Raw genomic sequence first — 8,184 nt, forward strand, 5'->3', positions numbered from 1 at the left:
AAACAGAGATTAATTATTTTTAAGGAAAATAGCATCTTTAGTCCCTGAGTTATAGGGGTAGTGTAGACTCAGTCCCTGAGTTATGGCTGTATGCGAGTTTAGTCCCTCAGTTGTTCGTGAAGTGGCGAGTTTAGTCCCTAGGCATTAAATTTGACGAAAAAAATTAAAAAATAATCAAAATTTGAGGGGTAAATTAGGAAATTCACATTTTATTATTCTTCTTATATCAAAACCACTTTTACAACATTATTGTTCACTTCTTAGCCTAATTATTTTCAAGATTTTTCATTTTTAAAAGCATTTTAATAACTTTCAAATGACTTGTTAGGAACCTGGCTCTCGTATAACACACTTGAAAGAAATGCATTATCATTGTATTTAGGTGTATGAGACACATTATCCTAACAAGTTTTTATTTTTTTACTAAGCAACAAATGTACTAAAATTAAAACTTTACACTATCCTATCTCAAAAGTTTTAATTTTATTACATTTGTTCCTTAGTAAAAAAATAAAAACTTGTTAGAATAATGTGTTTCATACACCTAAATACATTGATAATGCATTTCTTTATTTGTGCTTAGTTTTAAGTGTGTTATACGAGAGTCAGGTTCCTAACAAGTCATTTGAAAGTTATTAAAATACTTTTAAAAATGAAAAATCTTGAAAATAATTAGGCTAAGAAGTGAACAATAATGTTGTAAAAGTGGTTTTGATATAAGAAGAATAATAAAATGTGAATTTCCTAGTGGGATCCAGGTGGCCCACATCAGTCTTAACTTTTGATATTTGGCTCTGATCTCTGAGGGAGACTATAGGGTGATAAAGTAAACTACTTTTGAAAAAATAAGGCAAAGAAAGGGGAGTGTCCCTTTCAACTTATTATATACATAGTGATAGTGTATATATTGAAAAAGTGTTAAATTGGCTTCTAAATCACATGATATTCAATTAAAGGGCCTAATTACAATATTTATGTAAAAAATCACATGAATATTGTAATTAGCCCTCCTTAATTTAAAAAAGTTTCATTCAAACTCATTTAAATTGGTAAAATGTTCAATTAAGTCTAAATTAATTGTTTATCAGGTCAAATACTGTTAAGGAACATAATTGCACTATCCATCCGACTTAGGGGGCCAATTTGACATTTTCATTTTTTTAATTTTATTTTCAAACAATTTTTTATTTATTAAAAATAAAAATAATAATATTAAATAAATAAAAATATTATTATTTTTTGAAGCAAATAAATAATATATTAAAAGAATAATAATAATATAATAATAATAATAATAATAATAATAATAATAATAACTATGGGCATTTTATACCTAAAAAAAAACCAAATTCAAAATTTTCCTTTAAAATTTTATGTAACTTATAACTTTAGAATTGTATAAATTGAGAAAAACATATTTGATTGATGTTGGTCTATTGATTGACGTTTTTGTTTGAGTGTATAAGAATAATACACACTATAATATAATAGAAAGAGAGAGGTCAAAAATCACATTTAAAAAGTGAGAGGTAATTTGGCCTCAAAATTATTTATTTTTTCTTTCAAAATCCAAGGAATTGAAATACCAAAGAGGATTTTAATTCCATAAAAAATGAGGAAATTTTTAATTCAAATGAATTGGAATTCTCTCAAACCAAACGAAGGAAAATTTTGCTTGTTTTCAGAATTAAGTGGGAATAGAATTTTAATTTACTCCAACCAAACGTCTTGTAAATGTTCAAATTTAATTGATGAAGAAATTTTTTAAAAGAACAAAAATCATGAATCACCCCTTTATATTAAATAATCAAAGTATGGCACATCATATGGATATGATTAATAAATAAGAGTAGGAAATGTGAATACATATAAAATTACTCAATTCTAAGAAACAGTATGACGAAGCCAAGAAGATGTGCAAGGGGATAAAGATGTATGAATCATATGGATGTTAACATTGGGTAATATTTTTTTTTATTTTTGGTCCTACGATTATTGGATCATTTTTCACATTTGATCTTCATGCCTAATTTTTGTTCCCTGTGACCAACTGTTTTAGTTGAAAATCATAAAATGTCAATTTTGTCTTTCAAGATAAATCAATTAACTATTATGAAATTCATGGTCAATAACACACCAATACAAATTTATTTATCAATAATTAAAAATTAAGTTGGTTGACCAAATGTAATAGGGAGTAAAATTTTGGGATGAAATGTGTAAAATTAACCACCAAAAATCAAATATAAAAATGATTTAATAATCGTATTATTACAAGTGAAAAAAAAACCCATAAATATTGGTGGATTTATCTTCATCAAGAGATAAAGATTAAAAAAAAAAAAAAAAAAAAAAAAAGAGATAAGATGAGGAAGAAGCAATAATTATCTCCACACACACACAAAAAAAACAACAATTATTGAAGAATGATGTCATGATTGGATTCAATAATTTGACTGTAGGCGTAAGCAATGACGCTAAAATGAAAACACAGGCCACTAGCAAGTGGGTGGGTCATATCTTCACATTCGTAAAGAAAATATTTGATGTATTCTCATTTTATACTCTTAATTTGTATTTTCGTCACATATTTGTCACATATTTTTATGTAGACATGTTTCTGTGAAACTACATGATAAAAATAAGGGAAAATGGCATCTTTAGTCCCTGAGTTATAGGAGGAGTTATAGGAGTAGTGTAGACTCAGTCCCTGAGTTATGGTTGTATGCGAGTTTAGTCCCTCAGTTATTCGCGAAGTGGCGAGTTTAGTCCCTGGGCATTAAATTTGACAAAAAAATTTTAAAAAAAATCAAAATTTGAGGGGTAATATAGGAAATTCACATTTTATTACTTCTTATATCAAAACCACTTTTACAACATTATTGTTCACTTCTTAGCCTAATTATTTTCAAGATTTTTCATTTTTAAAAGTATTTTAATAACTTTCAAATGACTTGTTAGGAACCTGACTCTCGTATAACACACTTAAAACTAAGCACAAATAAAGAAATGCATTATCATTGTATTTAGGTGTATGAAACACATTATCCTAACAAGTTTTTATTTTTTTACTAAGCAACAAATGTAATAAAATTAAAACTTTTGAGATAGGTAGTTAAAGTTTTAATTTTATACATTTGTTGCTTAGTAAAAAAATAAAAACTTGTTAGGATAATGTGTTCATACACCTAAATACAATGATAATGCATTTCTTTCAAGTGTGTTATACGAGAGTCAGGTTCCTAACAAGTCATTTGAAAGTTATTAAAATGCTTTTAAAAATGAAAAATCTTGAAAATAATTAGGCTAAGAAGTGAACAATAATGTTGTAAAAGTGGTTTTGATATAAGAAGAATAATAAAATGTGAATTTCCTATTTACCCCTCAAATTTTGATTATTTTTTAATTTTTTTCGTCAAATTTAATGCCAGGGACTAAACTCGCCACTTCACGAACAACTGAGGGACTAAACTCGCATACAGCCATAACTCAGGGACTGAGTCTACACTACCCCTATAACTCAGGGACTAAAGATGCTATTTTCCTTAAAAATAATTAATCTCTGTTTATCACTTTAAGGGTAAATGTATAAGTATAATTTGAGAGTAGCATAGTAAAATCCCATCATAATATGACGCGTGGATGAGAGAAAGCACAACCTAACTCCTATAAATATTTCATCAGTTTAATTAATACCCCACAAAGCCACACCATAGTTTGAGTTCCAAAAAAAAAAATGCTTTGAGTTTGAAATAGAAATTCCTTTGTTTCAGTTGCCCAAAAAAAAAAAAAAAAAAAAAAACCTTTGTTTCCAGTTAATTTAGACCGAATATGATATCAACCTGGGACTACGTGGTGGAGGGATTTAAAGTCTTCGAACTTAACTATCATTCAAAACTTCATACTTGAAAGCCTTCCACTTCAGGTATTCATATGCTCTTAATTATTTGCAGTTTCATAATTTTTTTTTGTTATTATTAACTCTTTATATGTAATATTTATTTATAATTATTTTTATTAATCTATTAAAGTACAAAGAATTAATAATGCTCTTACCTGGGTGAGTTGAACTCATGAAGCCCATCTAAGAATTCGAATTGATGACTTTTCAGTTGAAAGAATCACTTGGTGTCACTAGGAGTTATAAATACAAAACATGCGCGCAGTTTTACATGAATTTTTCTTATATATGCAAAGGATGAAATGATAACATGATGTTTTTTTTGGTTATTATGTGAATAATAAATATGTTTTTAACTTTTGCAGAAACTTCGAAACATCTCAATTATGGCCAAAACATTCAGGTTTGGCAAAACAGAATTAAAAACATTTTCTGAAGAACACCACTTCAGAACTTCTCTGAGAGATAATCTCATAGAAGAGCAACAATGTCTTATCGACAATTTATGGAATTTGCCCAGTCTTCCCAGGTAAACGTAAAAAAGCAGCATTCATCCATGCTCTTGTACACTACTTTCTTGGGGGAAACAACCCTTCACTTGTTATGTACTTTATACTGGCCCTTGGCCGGGAGTATACTTAACACTGGAAGAAATTGAATCACTTCCGGGATATGAACGGCCCGAATATGAAGGATTCTACAAATTGAAGAGGCCTTCGAATCCGCAATTAAAAAATGCGGGGAAAAAATCACCTTTCCTGATAACTATATGCTTTCTCAGGAAATTTCAGGAAGGATTAAAATTTATAAAAACATATTTTCTACATGAACTTTTTTAAACTGAATTGGAAATTCACACAGTACACTTTTTTAAACATCTTCTTGACTTTTTCCTCTATTCAAAAGGGGAATTTAGAAGAACTGGATGGTCTGATCTTATTAGACCATTTACTACATTTACTGACAAATTTGAAGCTCCTCAAACTTCTTCAAAGGGTTAAGGAGTATACTTTAGAAAACCCAAAACTTTCAAAGACAACATTTGACACTTTTTACTTTGAAAACCCAATTAAAATTTCACTTTACCCAAACTTTGAACAGAACATTCCTTCACTCCATCTGATAGATGCCTCCTTCCAAGCATAGATGATGGATATTCAGACTTCTCACAGTCCAAAAATATGGACCAAACACTATTAAATTTCAAGAACCATACAAACTATTGCCACAGATTTTGTATGGAAAAGGAAAAAAAATTGTATCACAATTTTTTTTTCTTGAACATTCTAGACTCCGGCTGGTAAATTTACACTGCAAACAATTACAAAGGCAAGTCAGCTCAGTATTGGATCCAAGACACACTTCTTTTGACTTATCAAAAAAAAAAAAAAGAGGAGATGTGCCTGAAAGAAAGAAGATAACATTTGCTACATTTTGATAATTGGAAGTCCACATCAGCCGTAACTTTTGACATTTGGACACTGAAGGAGACTAAAGGGCGATGAAGTGATAGCTAGCCTTGAAAAATAAGGCAAAGAAAGGGCATGTCCCTTTCAACTTTATTATATACTATGTGTGTATGAATGTATGTTTGTGTGTTTTTTATGAATGTATGTGTGTTAAGGAATAGATCTTTAAAAATAAAGTTAAGAAAGGAGGCATGTTCCTTTCAATATATGTGTGTCGATATGCGTATGTGTGTAAGGAATATAGATCTTTTAAAGAATAAGGCTAAGAAAGGAGGCATGTTCCTTTCAATATGTGTGTCTTAAGAAATAAACTTTTCAAGCTAGACTTTATACTTATTTGTATTTATTTGCATAACTTTTATTTGTTCATTGGAACCATTTTTACATTTCTCTATTAGTATATTTAACTATAAATATTTATGTATTTTGCGATGAATAAAATATAAGTATTCATCTTTTGTTAGCTAGGTATGGTGTGAGCATAAATATAATATAAACATAAATGTGCAGTTCAATTATCAGTTTAGGCTTTTAGTTGGATGGAGCACATGATTCAATTTCAAGCATATTCTTTCAATGAGATCATTTTTAAATTTTTTCAATCATTTTTCAATATAAATGGTTTTATTGATCTGTTTAAAACTTGTTTAGTGACAAATGTTTTTTTACAAGAATCTGGATGTGATTATTTTGAAATTCCATCGATCAAATCAGTAACCATTCGACATATTCGACATATTTTTATATTGCTTTATCCCAAGGTTTGGTGTTTGCACCAAATTGATGTTAATAATGCATTTTTAATTGAATTTTGTATGAAGATGTTTATATGGAGCACTTTATTGAGGCTCGGTCTGAGTATAAGGTGATTGTATTCTTTGCTTTCAATTGGTTTATTTGTTCGGTTGCCTATAATTCTTTTTATTTATCGTTCTTGTACGTCTATAGTTTATTATGATGATGTACTTATTGGTGGTGAATAAGTTAATACACCATACACACACAAATATGGAAGTTAATTTAATCAACAAAACTAGCAAAAAGGAATTTAGTTTGAGAAAATTAATCCCAAAAACTTGGTACGTAACGAAGAAATTATTTATATAAAATAATAAATGAAAAAGGGTTTTATAAACCTAAGGTTTTAACCCCAACACAAGAAAGAAGATGAAGGAGAATAAATTCGAGTCATTTGATACTTACATTTTCTTTAAAACATGTTTGCTATCTCCCGATGGTGCTAATAGTGTTGTATTGTCAATCTCGATAAAAACGAATTACAACTTTAGTGTTTGAGCACACAAACCTAAAGTTCGACGAACTAAAACAAAAAAGAAAAACAAGCACATTAATGCTTTTATCATAACTATAGACAACAAATAGTGTAAATTCACTTTAACTCGACTCAAATAAAAAAATAAATTGTACATATATTAATACAATAAAATACACCCAAAATTACCATCTTAACTAAAAAAAAATTCCAACACTTATCGGGAACCGATTCGTTTACTTTGGATTCTTTTGTCCATAGATTTTCACACTGGTTTTTCTGGTAAAGAAAGAAACATTTGCGACATTTTGATAATGAAAACTGGTGAGAAAATTAAAGCAACTGGGATTAATCTAGATCGCCAGCTGTAACTTTTGGCAAATTAAAGCAATTGGAAGTCCACATCAGCCGTAACTTTTGATTTGGGCTCTGAAGGAGACTAAAGGGTGATGAAGTGTGATAACTACCCTTGAGAGATACGAACTATAAAATTACTTAATTTACTCTCAAAATCACTCCTAATTTTTTATTTTGATTTGTGTCAAATTTGATTGTCTTTACTAAATTAAATAAAAACATACCATGTCATAGAAAAAAAAAAATGAGAGTATAATTTAAAACTTCATTTAAAATTACTTTCAAAAATAAGGCTAAGAAAATGACATGTCCCTTTCAACTTTATTATGTACATAATAAAGCGTGATGAAGTAATAACTACCCGTTGAAAAATAAGGCTAAAAAAAGGACATATCCCTTTCAACTTTATTATATACGGAGTATGTACACAGTACACAATAAATTTTTGAATAGCCATAAAAAAAACTTACAGCCCGTTTGGTTAGCTGAAATATATTTGAAGAGAAATTGAAATTTCATAGAAAATAAATTTCAGGAAAATGGATTTCATTGTTTGGTTGGTGGAAAAAATTACTGGGAATATAAATTTCATTGTTTGGTTAGATTTGAAATTATAAGGAATAATGAGTATAAAGACAAATATACCCATACACAGTAATAACAACAATAATTTCTTCAAAAAAAAAAACAACAATAATAATAACGAAAATTGAAAAAAGTTGGTGAGGGCATAATTGTCCTCCTTGTTTCCATGGAAAACAAAATACCGAGTTGGATATTTTCCATCCAATCAAACAAAGGAAAATCTATGCCATGTTTACTAACAGAGAATTGTTTTATATTATATGTTTTCTAATTTTTCAGTTTTCATTCTCTGTTTTCCATTATCAATTTTCTGTTTAGAAAACTTGTTTACTAACACTTATTTTTTCAAATTTATTTTTTTAGATTAATGTTATAAAACTAACAATAAGTTTAATTTTGAGTAATTTTTAGACCTTATATTTAAAATATTTTAAATATATTTGGTTTAGCATTCGAATTTTTCTTCGTCTCGGTTTATCCTCTTCAGTAGTCCTGGGATTATAATCCTTGCCCTTGCGCACATGCGAGGATCTACCCACTCAAAAAAAAATTCACAATCATTCATACCCAAAACAAAAGAAACAAAAAAAAATATCAAA

The 8,184-nt window shown here is 28.6% G+C and overlaps 1 long non-coding RNA gene across 1 annotated transcript; it reads left to right on the top strand.

Moving 5' to 3' along the window:
- The first annotated feature begins 3,738 nt into the window (after positions 1-3,738).
- LOC116017041 lies at positions 3,739-4,320 on the top strand. Its single transcript, XR_004097832.1, has 2 exons — positions 3,739-3,925; positions 4,267-4,320. It is a non-coding gene; the product is annotated as an uncharacterized LOC116017041 (long non-coding RNA).
- The last annotated feature ends 3,864 nt before the right edge of the window (positions 4,321-8,184 follow it).

Source organism: Ipomoea triloba, chromosome 4 (genome assembly GCF_003576645.1).
Source record: "Ipomoea triloba cultivar NCNSP0323 chromosome 4, ASM357664v1".
Classification (NCBI taxonomy): domain Eukaryota; kingdom Viridiplantae; phylum Streptophyta; class Magnoliopsida; order Solanales; family Convolvulaceae; genus Ipomoea; species Ipomoea triloba.